This window comes from Sesamum indicum, linkage group LG1 (genome assembly GCF_026168435.1).
Source record: "Sesamum indicum cultivar Baizhima isolate 11 linkage group LG1, ASM2616843v1, whole genome shotgun sequence".
NCBI lineage: Eukaryota > Viridiplantae > Streptophyta > Magnoliopsida > Lamiales > Pedaliaceae > Sesamum > Sesamum indicum.
The window spans coordinates 4,909,721-4,925,068 of record NC_142657.1 but is presented as its reverse complement, the minus strand read 5'-3'; the positions used below and the strand labels follow the sequence as shown (position 1 = coordinate 4,925,068).

Sequence of the window (15,348 nt, the reverse complement as noted above, 5' to 3'; positions counted from 1 at the left end):
AGTTATTGTCATTTCTTATTTGAATCTTGTCATTTAAACCCGTATCAACATGTTATGAATTAGGATATTACTTATCTTTTTTCAAACTCTTGAAAAACAATATCGAAATCACGAATTTTAGAGCTGGGCTGTACATATTTTGTTTATTTTAGGTAAGACGTAATGGGATTCTTACTGCAAACTACAGCCAAAGTGTCTGGACATATTTTCAAATCGAAAAACATATTATAATGCCAAACTCCAAAGTCCAAAACAATTAAGATTAATAATGACAAATGTTCAATGTAGGAACTAACACAATGATCATAATACCAAGTTACCAACTTCAAATACCAGTTCAGAAATTACAAATGACAACCACATAACTAGAGTAAAATAAATCCCTAGTTCTTGAGACGAAAATAGTCACTGCCCAAATTCCACATTATTGTCCAAATATAACTGCTATTGGGCTCCTGACAGAATGCTTGGCGCCAGAGTTCCAATTTATAGATCCTTGAGCAACAACGCTCTTCAACCGTGCAGCCGATCGGGTGAACGTCACTCTGTAGCTCAATTTCTGGCCCAGACGGGAGAAACTAAGTTTAGCAGGTTCAACTTTCACAACAACACCGGCAGGAGAAACGATCTGCACGTTGTACAACGATTTAGGCTCACCAACGTTAGTCACAGTTCTTGTATAAGTCTGAGGAGTTGATCCAAGTACAATGGAAAAAGCGGGATAGTTTAGCTGGGACTGAGGAATGCTAGACACTCTCGAGCAATCCACCCTCTGTTGAACGATGAGGCTAACTTGTTGGTTCGTGTAATTCAAGCCGCACAAGTATGGTATATAGTCATTAGGTTGGATATCATAAATTAGGCCAGGATCGTTAGCTCGTGATGGATTGACATGGCCTGAACCAGTGGCGAAGATATCCGCTGGAAGAAACCTTTCATCCTGAATTGGGTTTCCCCCAAGGTTTGCTTGATATGCAGTTGTCATAATAGCGGACTTAATGGCAGCCGGTGACCAATCAGGATGCGCACTTTTAAGTAATGCTGCGACGCCACTGAGATGAGGGCATGACATTGAGGTTCCTGAGATCATGTTATATGTTGACTTTGACCTGGTCTGATTGTCGACAGAGACAGGCCAAGCTGCAAGGATGTTAACACCAGGGCCAATAATATCAGGCTTGAGAATTCCAGGGGTCACAGAACTAGGTCCCCTGGAGGAAAATCCAGCAACAACTGGAGCACGATCATCGCCTATTACAGTTCCTTTATACAAGATTCTGGCAGTGGGCCTGGAAGCTGAATTTAGATAGGCTTTGATTTTGAGGGCATCTGCATAACTGATCTGTGCTGCAGGGAGAACATGGGCTTCCGCCTGTGTGGTGTACCCTTGTGGTTCTTGGTTCAATAGAATCATGGCGGCGCCACCAGCATTTTTTACTGCTGCTCCTTTCGCAGTCCTCCGAACTGATCCGCCTATTTCACATAGCACTATCTTTCCTCTAACATCAGCAGTGAATTCATCCTCGCTGCAGAACGATGTGGTAAATTCGCTGCTACTCCCTCCAGGAAGAGCCAGCTCGAAGTCTTTTGTCGGAGAGAAATCCTTAGGCTGAAAAGCTGATTCACCGTCTAATTCCTCATTGTTTCCAAGCACCACAATCGCGCTTATTTTCCTGTCTATGGTACTAGCCCCAACTGTCAGGATCCACGGGGCCTCATTCGATAGAGACTGATTAACTGGACCGTTGTTTCCAGCTGAGCAGCTGACAAATATTCCCTTCTCCGTCGCTCTATAAGCGCCGAGTGCAATATTATCAATGTAGAATGGGAGCGATGGACCACCGAGGGACAAAGAAAGTACATCCACGCCATCCTCAATGGCAGCATCCATGGCAGCAATTATATCACTCTCCGTACAACCTTGGGGGGTACATACTTTGTAAATTGCCAAATGAGCATGAGGTGCGATCCCAGCAGCCGTGCCATTAGCATTGCCAAATATATTGGCACGTCCAGCAAAATTTCCGGCAGCTGTACTAGCCGTATGCGTGCCGTGACCATCCTCATCCAATGGGGATCCACTACCGCTTCTGAAGTATCTAGCTCCAATCAGCTTGTTGTTACAGGCCCTGGAACTGAACTGACACTCCCCCTTCCATTTAGCAGGAGGGGGCAGCAGGCCTTCGTCATTGAATGATGGGTGGTCGGGTAAAATTCCGGTGTCTAGTACTCCAATAATAACACCCTTCCCATAATTTGAAGCATTCCAGAATCCCAAGTTCTGGTTCAATCCCAAGAAGTTGGGAGAATGCGTCGTATGCAAGGGAAAAATTTGTTCGGGACGTGCAGAGATGAAACCAGCCTTCTGTTGCATTGTCTTCACGTCATCCACTGATAACTTTGCAGCAAAACCAGAGAACACGTTGCGATAACGATACAATATTTGTGGCTTATCGTTCCTGGCCGCTACATCCGTTGGCAAAAATGAATTGTACCAGCTCTCAGTATCATCTGATTGCAACTCAACATGGACAATGTATGTCTGCAAGGTGTTCTGCGGGGAATCAAGATTTTCAGCTGTCAGGAACTGATGAAAATTGAGAAGGCAAATAAGAACCAGAAAGAAAGTGAAATTCATTGCTGGGAATGTGGCTAAATTTCTTTACAACTTGTTGATCGATCGAAAAATATTTTGATGGTGAACTGAAACAGGTGGGATGGTTTATATATGGCGCCAGGCCTGATAAGATTTTCAAATTTTATTTCCATAACTAGACGTTAATGTAATTGGACGACTGTAGAAGGAAATACATTAGATGGGGATATTTGGCTCATAAAATTTATCTCAATTCTCGGACGGTTATAAAATAAACATCATAAATTCCATTCAATTTCGGAATGTAACCAATGTATTTTTTCCTTAATTAAAATATTATGTAATTATTTCTGGATTAGGAAAATTTCTGTGGTTATGGTCTAATACGGACATGTACGTTGTAGCTTAATGTCCTTAATCATTTCGGAATATTGATTTTAAGAAGAATTACATTTGATTGATCACATACTATATATACAGATACCTATATTTAAAGCAAGATTGTAGTAAATCAAATACAAAATTTCTGATAAAATATAGTCATGCTCTGGCCCACAACGATTTTTTCAGAGAGACGTTCTCTTTAAGGAAATAATAAAAGTAAAGATTTTTTGTTTTCTTAAAGTATAGCTTCATTATATAAACAAACACATCAAAAATTTGTAACTTGCTATATTGATAATATTGAATTATAAACATACTACTATATGTACTAAGATAAAATTTATTTTAGTTCTCGATATTTGATTCCATTTTTAAAATAATTCATATTTGTTCAACTCATCACTTCATAGCCATTCCATTTCATTTTTCAAATAGTTTATATTTGTTCAACTCATCACTTCATAGCCATTCCAGTAGGTAATTTTCTTTTACAAAGAAAATCATTTTACTCCCTTATTTTTTATTTGCAATTTAGTCCCCCACACGTTAATTTAGAAAAATATAATCATTTTAATTAGAAGAATTATCATTGGAAATTATTTAGATAATAACTTGATCAATAATATATAAATATAATTATTGAGAATTTAGTATGCTTGATTTTTTAAGTAAAAGCGATATTTGATCGATAAGTTAGAGAAACAATTTTAAATATAAAATATAGCAAATATATTTAAATAAAAAATCTTTAAGGATTACAATATAAATAACAAAAAATATGTCGTTAAAATGTTGAAGAATATCATCCACTATAAAAAAATTATTTTAGTGGAGCAGTTTGTTTTCAATTTTGTAGTGTCTTTCTCTTTTGTAACGGCTAGGTCTAATGCGGCTAAACGAGGTGTTACAAAGTATTTGTAAATATTTGTACAAAAATCATTACAAATTATAACGGCTTTTGTGATGGTCTATTCTAGCCGTTACAAAACTAGTAACATGAAAAAAAATTAAGTTGGAACGACTTTTGTGACTGCTAGGTTGGATTTGATAAATATTATTGTAATGGCCTTTGTAACACATTGAGGTGTGATTTTGCCAGATATTTGGAATGATTTCAGTAATATTCTTTATAATTGTTTTGTATTATATTTATATCTGATTTTTGGCACTATATTTGTAACTGATTTTTTACTCATTTTGTAACAATTTTGGAACGGTCTTGTATTTAGTTTGTAACTATTTTTGACACATTATTTGTACCGGCCTGATAATTTTAATTTTATTGGTGTATTACAATAGCCGTTACAAATGCTGTTACAAAATTTCTAATTTTTTAATGTATTTTAATAATTATTTTATTTAACATATTTAAAATTTTATTTTTGTAAAATTAAATAAATAAATTTATATAAAAGACAAATAATATAACAAAAAATAATAACCGATTACAGAAGTTAAAATATTATTACAAAATTTTATTTTTACAAAATATCGAAAAAAATTCTAATCTAAATCATTATCCCCAACGGTGGTGTGTTCTTCATCGTCGTTGTCGGTATAGGTGGATCAGTTGGAGGTTTTGATGCTAGATAATCGAGCCAGTTGGGATCGACACTTCTGATGTAGCGCTCGAGTGCCAACACCCGATCATCTATGTTGGGGTGCTGCGGTTGTGGTAGCGAGGGTGAGGGAGCAGTCGACTTGGTCACCTCGAATGGTCGAGCAACCGAGTGCTGGGCCTTGGAGCCGAGACTGAATACTCGGCCCCTCTTCTGGGCATCCGCTACTGACTTCCAAACCTACTACTCTTCATTGTTGTCCTGTTGTCTCTAGCGTTCCTTCATCATCATCAAGAACATCTCCTGCGAACATGATAAATAATTAGATTAAAAAATATAAAATAGAATTAATAGAATGAATTACGTAAATTTTTCTAACTACTTACCGCGACCTCCTCCGCCCTTTGGCCGCTCCAGTCCTTCTTTTTGTACACCTTCTCGAACACCTCCATCTGAGTGACAGGGCGTCTGAGTTATGTCTCCTCTTTAAACAAATAAATTTAAAAAATAATTAAAAATAAAAAAAATTAAATGAAATTAATAATATGATTTGAAATACTTACCATCTTTCGCTTGTACGCCCCAACGGATGACGACCCCTATTGATAGATAACCTTATTTTTGGCCGACTGTGCCTAAAATTCTGGGCTCGACTAGAACTCTAGGAGCTGGCGCCAGATCTCTAAGGCCAGCCACAACGATCGGGCCAACTGGATTTGGGCATCAGCAAACCGCTTCCGCAGGAACTTCCCCACTTGTGACTTGACGAGTTTGAACATGCTCTCGTCGTCGTAGTTCCACCAATACAACATCTGAAAAATTCATAAATAAAAAATATAATTATTTGATAAAAAATTATAAATTTTAATTAAAAATAAATAATATTAAATATACCTTTCTGGAACCAGAATAACTGATGCTCCAGTGGGATCTGCGATATGTTGACCCAGGGTTGCGGATAATGCCCTTTGACCGCATTATTGACAGCTATGTAAAAATCACAATCGGACCTGAAAATGATAATTAAATATTAAAATCAATTTGAAACCAAAAAATATTAAATCAGTTAACTAAATTATTATATGTACCTCGCATCCCGTAGGCTGATGTAACGCCTCTAGGCCTGTGGGGAAAATAGCGGCACTGGTGGTTGTGGTGATAGCAGCGGTGCATCCCATGGCTGGCCGAGGGGCCTGTAAACTACTGGCCCCCGCCACAACCGACCCTACTGTACTAGAGTCAGCGGGAATCGGGAGGGGCTAGGGCACAACCTCTGATGATGGGGTCGCTGGCGCAGTTGTAGATGGCTCATCCCAGGGAGGGCTACTGCCGCGGGCGCTACCACGTTCTCGTCTCGGGGGTGGCGGAGCACCAATCGTTATTATCTAATTTCAAAATTTTTAAAATTTAATTATTGAAAATTTTTTAAAAAAACTTCATTACAATGTAACTAATTTTATCAAAATTCCTATTTTCAGAAAAATTTATAACATAATTTCAGAAAATTTAACAACACGATTTTCAAAAAATTGCATTGTAGTGCTTAAATTTCTAAAAATTTCATAAAATTTCTATTTTTTTAAAATTATATTAAAGTCCTCTAATTTTCTAAAAATTTCATTTAGATGAATAATAATTTCCGTAAAACTTGTATTGTAGTCCTTAAATTTCTATTTTTATAAAATTACATTAAAGTCGTCTAATTTCCTAAAAAAATTATTTCGATGGATAATTTTTCTAAAAATTGCATTGTAGTCGTTCAATTTCTAGAAATGTCATAAAATTTTTATTTTTCTAAAATTACATTAAAGTCCTCAATTTTTTTTTCAAAATTTTATTTAGGTGAATAATTTTCCTAAAAATTGCATTATAGTCCTTAAATTTCAAAAAAATTCAAAAAATTTTTATTTTTGTAAAATTTCATGAAAGTCCTCTAATTTCCTAAAAATTTCATTTAAATGAATACTTTCCCTAAAAATTGCATTGTGGTCCTTAAATTTTTAAAAATTTCATATAATCTTTATTTTCCTAAAATTACATTAAAGTCCTCTAATTTCCTAAAATTTCATTTAGTTGAATAATTTTCCTAAAAATTGTATTTTAGTCCTTAAATTTTAAAAAATTTCATAAAATTTCTAGTTTCCTAAAATTATATTATGGTCCTCCAATTTATTGAAAAATACATACATATGTACTAAAATTACATTAGAAATTATCCAGAATTACAGAAAATTCCAATTTTTTTTTTCAAAATTATGTAATTCTAAAAAAAAAATCAACAATTTTGGGAAAAGTTCTGAAATTTTTTTAAAATTATAGAAAATAAAAAAAATTTCAGAAATATTTTTATAATTATAGAAAATATTCAAGGAAAAATTCATATATTTTCAGAAATTTTCTGAAATTACTTTAAAAAAATTCCCAAAAATAATTTTAAAATAAATCAAACAAATAAATACATAAAGGGGGGGGGGGACTTACGTGGTGGTGGGGGCGGCTGACGATGGTAGTGGGGGAAGATTTGAATGAGCGGTGGCGGCGGGGGTTGGTGGGGCACAGGCGTTCTAGAATAGGTTGACCAAAAAGCCAATTGTATTGGTGGTTTTGGGAACCATTTAGCGATCTTTATGAGTATGATATTATCTGAATGTAGTAAGCATTCATCTGTGGCACCATGTGTTTTTTGTGCTTACTATTTACGTTGAACGGTGTTTTAACGTCACAACAGATGTACACAGACTAATTGAATAACTCATATAGTTGGGCTGCGCATTAGATGACGATTGTGAGACCAACTTCTGAGGGTTGGTCTGAAATGTTCCAAGTTAAGGATCATAAGACTGCGCATCAAGAGTCTTATAGAGACAAACATGTGATGTCTAGTGCAATTTTAGTGGATTAGTTGGCAAGGTTAACTGATTGAATTCACTGTGGGAATTATCATATGGAAGTCTTGGAGGGATGGTTGGTATAACTCTAATTCTCAGCTCAAAAATACAGAATTAGTCCTTGGACTTAAGAAATCATGGTAGTCGCATGCATATGATGGTTATATCTTGGATCTGGTGAGAGATGACTGTGTCTTCGATGTGGTCGTTATAAGCCTTGTCAAGTGTAGTCAAAGTATATAGTGAGGACGGTGGATTTCAAGATAGAATTCGTCCCCTATCAACATATGATGGATATATTTCCTATGCGCTCTGTGATAGTTTAGATTCTCCAAATCTATGGCCACAGCGATTGGTCGAATAGGAAATATTTCCTTGGCCATCAATAGAGTAAACACATAGTATTCAGTATAGTTGCCTGGTCTAGGATGGGAACCGACGTGCAATTCTATGCCTTCAACTAAGTTCGGGAGATAGTCGACGGAAGGACCGTATCTGTATGGAACTCGAGAGCCTAAATGTTCACGACAATATTCACCTAGTCTCCAATGCTATGGACCGTTGCTAGACGGCCACCCATAGCGACGGGCATTTCTGATTAATGATTAATTAAAATTAATTAATTAAATTAGATTTAATTAATTATTTTGTCGGACATAATACCCAAGTCCAGCTGAGGGTAAACTTAAAGAGTCACACACAAATCACTATAGAATTGGTGGAATTAATTTAGAATTAATTCGAGAAGGAACAAATTAATTTAATTAGATGAAATTAATTCAAGGAAATATATAAAAGATTGAATAATTTATTTATAATCGATTTGATGGATGACTCAAGAATTAATTAATTGAATTAATTAATTATTAGACTTAAGACTTTTAAATTAATTGGATGTATTTATTAGATTTGACTTAATTAATTGATTGGATCAATTAATTAGTGTTTTTGATTAGATTTGTTTAGTTGGATTAAATAAATCTTTGAACTTTGTTCGGCTAAAATTAATTTAATTAATTATTGTCTAATAGACTTTGGTTGGGTTTGATTTAATTTGATTAAATCAAGCATACATACTTGAAGTCCAAGCCCATTTGAGGGAGGTTGGAGTAAGTTAAGAAGGAGTTGAAACTCCTCACTATCATGAACATGATGGAGTGGTTATTCCATCATGGTTAAAGGTTATATGCATGTGTGTGTATAGGTTGTCTTGAAGGCAAACTTGATAGTTATTGAATTTTGAGTTCAATTGTATGTAATATACAAAACTACCATAACCAATAAGCCACGAATTTGGCTCTCAATGTTCTCTCAAAATATTATCTTTTTATTCTATATTGAATTTAATTCAAGTTAGAAATATAAAACAATCTAAAAGCACTAAACAATAGTATTTGTTTGGAGTTGTTATTTCTTCTTGTTCTTTGATATATCTAGCAATAAAAAAAAGAACTAAATCTATTTCATAGTATGGTGTGGACAAATTAGAGGGGTTCTAATTTGGATCCTAAAGTGAATGGAAGAGGAACGAAAAGGAAAACAATGCACGTTGCTGCTCATATAAAGGAACGAAAGGTAAAATTTCATGTTATAGTTGTATGCTTTTTGTTTCATCCTATAGCCACATATCTTTGTTACTATACTTTTACAAACACCAAACATCCAAAACTTTCAAAGGGAACACCCATTTGAACCGTTTTGATCTTTTACTTCACACTTCTGCCGCTTTTCCAGGCCATATAGATTCTTTCAGTGGTATTAGAACCCGATTCGGTGTTGTGGCTTTAGGATTCAAATGTTATTATGCGTTGAGCATGAACAATGTATTTAATTTGATTTTGAAAAGCATATTTTATGGCTTTGAGATACTGTTATGTGTTTTGAAAATATGTATTAGTTTTGCTTTTAAATTATAGATATTTATGCATTTTTAAAATTGAATTTCCTGTAAATGCATGGTTATATTTCAGTTTTTAAATGTAAAAATTCAAAAAAAAATTGAAAAACGATGCAGTAAAGTCGTTGCTGCCCTAACGGTTGGTCACTTGCCAACAGGGCAGGCGCGGCTGGCAGCGGACGACCGTCTACGATTTTTGTGCCGTTTTTCTCAGAAACTTAAATTTTTCTGATTTCTGTAATTTTTCTGAAATTATTAGTTTTGGCTAATTTTAATTGTAGTTAAATTAGATTTTTCTAAAATTAAATTGAGACTTAGATTAATTTTGAAATGGTTTCCAAACAAATATATATATGTATTTATACAGTAAAACCTCTATAAATTAATAACCTTGGGACCACGAAATTTTATTAATTTAGAGAGATATTAATTTATCGATAAATTAATATTTTATTAATTAAAAGAGAGACTTTTTAAATTTAGCAAATTTAGTACATATGTATTGAAAATAAATGAATTAATATATGTTTCATTGATTATATTCATGCATCAATCAATTCTTTGTAACTAATTAAATATATTTATATATATTATCACATCATTGTATACAATTAACTATTATATTCATAGATGCATGTATCAATTCATTAAAATTACTTAAATATATATGTTTACATTAATTCGTTGCACTTAAGTAATTATTATAGCCAATTAATTATATTCATGCATGATGAATGAAACATATACTATATAAATCTCAATATGAAAATAAATTCATAACACCCAACCATGTCTTCTCATCTAAAAGGCATCGCAACATCATCCATAAATGATCAAATGCGTAAAACATTACAGACTTCACATTTTAGCAAATTACTATAATATTTATAATTGTAATATTTATAAATTATTAATTTAGAATCTTAATGGGACCTAGTATTTATAAAGGAATTTTTCAAAAAATTATTATCTTATTATTTTATCGAATTTGATGATTTTTTAAAAAGGCCCAAGTCGGGACCGAAAAATTTTATTATTTTAGAGAGTTTATTAATTTATAGAGTATTAATTTATAGAGGTTATACTGTATATTTGTACTTGGGATGTATGGGGTTTGATATCCATTTTTTTTAATTACATTATTAGTTTATTAATTTAATTATGTTTTTGGTATTTGATATTGGAGTTGTATTGTTAAATACATGGATTGTATTTATTTGTTTAGCATATTTATATTTGATATAAATATGTTAATATTATTTATTGGATATATAATGGGGATGATCACAATGCCTATTGATCGAATGCATGGTTTACTTTTATGCTTGGTGAGGTCTACTTACCTCTTTGTTTTAAAACCTTCTTTCGTTTTTGGCCTTGAAATAATAAGGCTTGCTTTCTCCCTCTTTTTGTACTCCTCCCAACTTTTGATTAGGGTTTTCAATTTCATTTGTAATGAGTGTAGTTAAGAATGTGAGGTTTCATTTATTTTGAATAAATATAAGCTTCCAATGAGATGAAGGTCTAGGCCTATTGGATGGAACTCACGACGGAAGAAGAACAAAGAGGAAAGCCGATTGAAATGATAAAGGGTTACTATTTTGAAATAGTTAGGCCACACCCTAGATTGACCACAGACTCACTGGGGGCTCAGTAGGTCACTTAGGATTGGACTTGCGATCATCCAACAGGGGCGTACTAGGCTTGTTTTTGCATGTGGTGTATGTTTTAATATTTGAAGTGTGATATGTTTGGAATAGATCTGTTTCTACTTAATGATTATAAGCCGATACATGCAAAAAATCTTAACTGTCACTTGGATGGTCCAATTTAAATATTTGGCCAATAATTCAAATGGTTTTACTAAATCTAAGCATTCCATCCACAATAATATGGTGTGGATGCTACTTTCACCCATTCGTGATATCACGAGTGGTGGCACGTTAGGAATGGAAGAAAGCTACACTATTATTGTGAATTAATGGAATATAGTCCTGTATCCCTATCTCATGAGTTGTGTGGGATGGCAATTGAGATATTCATTTGGTTGGGCCTAATGTTGAATAACGTGATTTTCTTGGAGTTCTCGAGATTACGTGAAGAAGCGAGGCAAAATAACTTGGGGATCTTATTGGATGAGAATGTTATTAGTTTACCTCCAATAAAGCCTTTTTCCGTGTGAATTCATAAAAGTGGGGCATGGAGAATTGCGTTTGTGGACTCCAAGCCCACTAGAAAATGGTGTTCTGAAAATCCTACTTGAGAGTGGTGGGCTATTTGAAGAAATAGTGGGACGGGTTAATGAATCTACTAAATTTCTGTTTATATTTTATTTAGATGTCTAAAAATCCACTCACTACAATTCGTGAGGCTAATAAATTTAGATACTAGCCCAACTCCAGTTGAAAGGTGATTAGTCATACACTAATCACCGAAAAGGAACAAGGAATTAATTTATAATTCGTTCCACAAGTAATTGTATTACTTACAAAGAGAGATTGATTGGAAGGAAAAGACCTGAGAATAATTAATGGCATTAATTTATATTGTGCTAGTCCTTATTATTTAATAAGTTGGACCATATTAATTATAAAGACAATTTAAGCTTATGTATTTAATTAGATTAAATACACGTTGGGCTCAATTAAATGAATTTTTATTGAAACTGAATTTATATAAAAATTCATTTGGCTTGAATTTTTCTTTCTTTGTAAAAATCGGCCAAGCCCCCATATTTTTGAGCCCATGAAAATTCCTTGGAAGGAAATAAATGGCTAGCAAATTGCAATTTTGGAACCTAGAATACTAGCCATTATTGGGATCTCTTTATTTGGAATAAAGTGAAATATACCTTGTAGATACGAGAATGTACCTAGAAATATTCTTTATTGTCCATACAAGATATATATATGTGATACATAATTATTTTTGTGAAATAATTATCATCATTATTACACAACACAAAAAAAAATTGCCCCCTTCCAGGAAGCTAATTCGGCCGCCCCTCTCTTTGGACGCTTGGTGTGTTTTCTTTCTCTTGTTCTCTTATAGTAAAGAGGACATAGAGATCCGAACTCCAATATTGTGTGGATGAATTAGAGTGTTCCTGTGTTGGAGCCTCAAGTGAAGAACATTTCAACCAAACGTAAGAAAACGAAGGTATCGCTTTTCACCCCTTTTATTTTCAGTTTTTAAAATTTCACCTCAGCCCAATTTATATTTTATTTTATTATACATCAAACGCCCAGGAAATCCAAGGGTACACACTTGGATTCATTATTTTCGTGATTTTATTTTTGTTATTATGGATTTTTATTTGCCCCTACCGTTTCCCCTTTTATTTTTGTTTATATGATTCAAGCATAATAACGGATATGGGGTGTGCACTGAGGAGAAAATAAACAACTATTAAGAGCTATCTTAATACTTGAATAATGATTAAAGAACTGTTCTTGATGCACATTAATTGGCAGTTAATTCTTGAAAGCTACAACAGTAATAACTTCCAACATCAAATGAATAATGTCTAGTCTTAAAATGAATGTATATTCCAGTTTTATAATGATGTAGTGACTTGAAAAGGTTCCAAGTGGAATACCACAAGAAGTTCCATCATGAAAGTTGAAGGTATGAAAATTTTAGAAGTTGATTTGGAAAGTGGTTTGGATAGAAAAGCTATACCCAAACAGTTGGGTGTGGTACCTAGCATGGCCAGGCCAGTAGTCATCTTAGATGATGACAACTAGGGTATGGTATAAGCTAAAAAGGTCCAAGACCTCATCACAGATCCTAAAAAAATATTTAGACGCCACTATCTACTTGGAGCGGTGGTAGGAAGATGTGGCATACGGTTAGACTATATAACAACGACAGAAATTACAGTAGACCCATGAGAACAAGCCAGTATTACAGATTACTCGTAATCAAATTAGTCTGAAAAGAATAAGTAATTGGCTTTAAGGTCAGGTGGGGGATTGTTGGAATAGGTGACTAAAAAGCCAATTGTATTGGAGGACTTGCGAACTATTCAACAATCTTTATTTATATAATATTGCCCTGGTGAATTTGGTAAGTATACATCTTTGGCACATGTATATATTCTGCTGACTAATTACGTTAAGCATTGCTTTAAAGTCAAAACAGATGCCCACAAACTATTTAGATAACCTATATAGTTGGGTTGTGCATTGGATGACGGCTAGAAACAAACTTCTGAGTCTTGGTTTGGGACGCTCCAAGTTAAGGACCTCAAGACTGGGATCGAGAAACCTATTGAGACTTGCACTGAATATTGCATTCATTGGATGAGTGTTATGTTTTATCGGCGATCGGCATTGAACATCTATACATTTTCAATGGGTTAGTTAATAAGGTAGTCAACTGACTGAACTCACTGACGGAGAATCATCATATGGAAGCCTTAGAGGCTTGGTCGGTATGACTAAAATTTTTCGGCTCTCATAGATGGAAATAGTCCCCAAACTTAAGGAACCATTGCAGTCACGTGCACATAATGGTTGTATCTATGATCTGGCAAGAGGTGATTGCGTCACAAATATGATCATTATAAGCCTTGTTCAGTGCAGTCAGACTATTTAGTGAGGACGGTGTGTTTCAAGCAGAGGATTCATCCCTGCTAGTATGTGACAATAGTATCTCCTATGCACTCGGAGATGCATTCTCGCCTTATAAATCTGTAGCTACAGTAGTTGGTCGAATAGGAATTGGTTTCCTATGTCGAACAATTATGTGAAACACGGTCTCAAGTATTAAAAAATAGATACCTACTCCAGGATGGGAATCGATAAAATTCTATGCCCTAAACTAAGGTCAGGAGACGGTAGATGGAAGGACCGTACCTGTATGGAATTCGGGAGCCTAAATGTTCCCACAGATATTCACCTAATATTTAGTGTTAAGGACCGTTGCTAGACGACCACCCATGGTAGCGGGCAACCTTGATCAATTGTTGATCAAGAATGATTAATTAAATTGAATTTAATTAATTAGTTGTGTTGGACACTAGCCCAAATCTAACTGAAAGGTGAACCTAAAGAGTCATACACAAATCAAGAAGGAAGAAAATTTTGTTCCCCTCGAATGTATTATCTTCATTATACACATATACTATACATAATATAGAAAACCACACTTCAACCCTCCTGCAATAGAGAAATTTCGTTCATCACACCCCCCCCCCCTCATTTTCTCATTCCACCAATTCTCTACCTCTCTCGAATTTAGGATCAAGTGTAGAGTTGTAGAGAAATTTGATGAAGAGAATACGCTAACTCATAGTGTAGTTATCTTTGATCATTTCTTCCAATCAATTTTGATTTCTTCTAACAAAGAGATCAAAGCCAAGTTACCTTGGTGTGCTGGGGATCATCTTTAGAGGACTTCTCCGTTTGTGTCTAAGATGAACAAGTCGGATGCGTGTTGCCGGTTGAAACACAAACGAAAGAGGTAAACTTTTATTTACATGACGCATCTCTTTTGTGAGTTTATATACAGCCTAGTATGTTTCGATTTATTGTTTTTACTTTTTTTATCCACATACTATATCAAAAACCCGGGAGCACCAATGGTAAACCCCTTGATTGGTCATAAAATAAATTCTAATTATTCCTATTTTCTAGATTTTTATTTCCTCCGCTTTTGGTTTCATGTTCTCGTGTTGGTCCATGCTCTTTCCTTTTATCTGGATCATGTAAGAAGGTTGCAGGGCCAGCCGTGTCAGGTGGTGGGGTCGTCGAAATACTGCTTCCCCAACTTGGAAAGCATCACTTTGTCGTCCACGTCTTGGAGGAGGCAGAACACAAGTAGTTGTAATCTATAAAATTATAGTAAATATGAATTTTTTAATTTGATAGTCATTCTAATTATCTAGATATTGTAAACAATCTAATTATAGAAAAAAATTAAATTATCCTAATTTTGACATTATTCTAATTATTATGTAAATCATGTAATTATTCAAAATATTGTCGGATTTTTAAAAATATAACTATTATGTTGGTAATG

The 15,348-nt window shown here is 34.2% G+C and overlaps 1 pseudogene; it reads right to left on the bottom strand.

Moving 5' to 3' along the window:
- Positions 1-317: 317 nt before the first annotated feature.
- On the bottom strand, positions 318-2,671 carry LOC110012723 (subtilisin-like protease pseudogene; annotated as a pseudogene).
- Between the last annotated feature and the right edge of the window lie 12,677 nt (positions 2,672-15,348).